The following is a 3193-nucleotide window of genomic DNA, read 5'->3' on the forward strand; positions in this document are numbered from 1 at the left end:
CAAACACATTCTCAAATCAGTCATGACATACACAACCGACAATTCATTTTATAAAAGAGAATGTAAAAGCATAAACTAATTGTTAACCAATATAGAATAAGCAATTCATATAAGCTTAAATAATAAAAAGGAAAACATAAGTGAAGTGTTACTGTAGTTACAGTAGTACATCAGAGATATAAACTATAAGAACATAAAACAATTCATAGTTTCATAAGGTAGAAACTAGAGAGTATGTGATCTATGTCATTAAGGAAATAACTGTCCTTACCTTATAACTTGCAAAGGAAACTTAGGGAATCAAGTAAGACCTTGACTAAACCTGAGAAGAAAGTCTTAAACAAGTGTATACAACATGTTAGGAAAGATACCTAGAAGGAAATATATCAAAATAATCAAAACAGACCAAGAATGAGGTTGCTGTACTCATTGGTCGATTGGATTGGTCTACTACCCCAGTCGACCAATGAGTCAACCAACCGAGACAGTAGCTTACAAGAATCCGAATTTTGGTAAAATAGAACCGAATTTGGTGGTTCAAAAGGGTACAAAATAAGGGGGAAACTATAATGGCAGCATACTAGTATATAGAGGACATCAAGACACTAGTTGAATCAAGTTTTCAAGTTACAGATTAGGAACCAAAAAGTTACCCTAATTAGGTAAATCATGGATCATGGAGAAAACATGGGTATGATCAAGGATAAAGAACTAGAGGATGATAGGTTACAAATCTTGTACAGAAAACACATTGATTGTATATTAACATGATCAAAATATGGGTTCTTGATTTGACTCAAGAAACTAGGGTTTCAACCTTTATGGCTCCCATGAAAAGGTTGAGATCACAGGATGAAAGGGAAAATAATGATTGGCCAAAAACAACAAGAAAACCATGGAAAGATCAAATTTAGATTAACATAAATATTACCCATGAGGTTTCCCTCGCATGGGAGGTTACCAAAGGTTTCCAAAAAGATCATACAAGGGTTAGGGTTTCAAGAATCAATTTGGTTAGGGTTGAGATCATGACGATGATCATAGATCTCAAAGAATAGAATGAGATCATGGAATAGATGGTTGCAAGAATGCAGCATCTTCTTCCTGATCTCAATCAAGAACAATATTAAAGAAAAGAAATTCAGAGATAGAGAAGAGAAAGAGAGTATAGACATACCTTTGATGCAGGAGGATGAAGATTACTTCAGTTCTTGCGAGATATCAACCAAGGATGCAAGGGAATTGATTAGAATGGAGTTCTAACTCGTTCCAGAGGCTTAGGAGGCAGATGAGGCGGAGAAATCCCGAGATTAGATTTAAATAGAGTAGCCATGACCTAATTAGCAAAAACAGAACCAATTGGTCGATGAATTGGTCGACTGGTCCAGTCGACCAATGAGTCGACTAATCAAGACAGCAAGATCAAAACAGGGAATTGAAGGCTCAGATCAAGTCCAAACATAACGGGGTTTTGCACACACCTAAAGTGACTTACCTAGTAGGTAGAAATGCCTTCGAACCAACACAGAGAGCACTCCAAGTCCATCAACTGATCCGATCTTCATCAGGGTGCAGTTTCCATAAATGGAACACTGACATCAATACTCATGGAATTCAATCCAGCCACCAAGTCTTCTACAGAAATGGCCCAAAGCTGACTTCTTGCCTTACTTTGGGTTGTCGGACCTATAGAAAACAGGGTTTCCAGGTCAAGGTTAGGGCTGGGTTTCACACGTGTCATGATCACACGAGGAATCAGCAATGTAATCTTCATTGTTGCCAACACCTTGCGTGTAGTACTCTTCTTTAGCTTGCGCTTCCTCGTATTGGCCCTCATAATACTTAGTACCTGTAGAGTAGTCTAACAAAAGAGATTGCACAAAAAGGAGTGAGTTCGAAAGAACTCAGCAAGGCAAGTTAATCCACAACAACATAAATAACATGATTGCAAAACATAACATGATGCAATGCAATATGAAACAGACAATGTATGTATGAATCTAACTCTATGTATGCTGGTCTCTATAGGCAGACATGCTTTAAGTCATAGTACCATACTTCTTTGGGAAAAGTCTCATCTCACTCATCATCGGTTGGCAAAGGGTCCTTCATCCCTCAGGACTATCCATGGCTGGGGTATAGGTCACCGCTCTCTCACATCACCATTGGTCTATGTATTGGCACATGTCAAGGTAAAACCTAGCCCAATGCGAGTCATCTACTTAGTCATATCAACTCAAATCCAGATACTTCCATTCCTCGCCCCTGGCAATCCTTTCCATGATCCTTCACACTAGAGTCAGCATAGTCCCCGACTATGGACTCATCAACCCTATCGGTCATCCACAAATAATAGACGAGAAGCTCTCATGTCCCCTCACGGATTGGTTACCGGTCTTGAGTGCCCATGAGCCCAAGTCTACTATTTGCAACCCTACCAATAAATGGCCTCTCACTAGTATCCACAATGTGATTCATGTCCTCTCATGGGTTGGTTACCGGTCTTGAGCGCCCATGAATCCCCATTGCTACCACGGGTCGTTCGGTCTCAATACCCTTTCGAATTGGGTCTGATATAATGGGGGTATTCCTAGCCAAACACTGCTAGACAGCCCTAGGTATGACAATCATTCGGGAAAGTGTCAAAGGGCATCATTGGAAACATCCCATACTATTCCCACTGATGTCCAAGGACAGAAATGTTGAAAGGACACTTCTCAATCCCAAATCATACCTATTCAATCACATTCTCAGATCAGTCACAACATACACAACCGATATCTCATCATATAAAAAGATATGCATAAACATAATCTATCGCATATGTAACCGATAAGAATAAGTATTCATAATCAAAAGAATATATAGACATGATGCTACTGTAGTCAACATACTTAAATCAATAATAGAATAATAAGAAAATACATTTATGAAAGTGAATCTAAATGAATCCAAAAATAGAAACTAAGATTCACGCAATGTATGTAATTATGGAAATAATTGTCCTTACCTTAAATAGCGTTGATGAATATCCAAAGATCAAAGAGAGAGGTTCTAGACTTAGTAAATAAACCCTAAACAATCATAGATACAACATTAGGAAAGAGGCTTAAAAGATTGGAGATCAAACGAATCAAATCGAGCGAAAAACAGAGCTACTGCCTTGCTTGGTTGATTGGGTGGTAGCTTGGTC

The sequence above is a fragment of the Hakea prostrata genome, chromosome 7, assembly GCF_041222555.1.
Source record: "Hakea prostrata isolate BN-2017 chromosome 7, UWA_Hpros_2, whole genome shotgun sequence".
NCBI classification, from domain to species: domain Eukaryota; kingdom Viridiplantae; phylum Streptophyta; class Magnoliopsida; order Proteales; family Proteaceae; genus Hakea; species Hakea prostrata.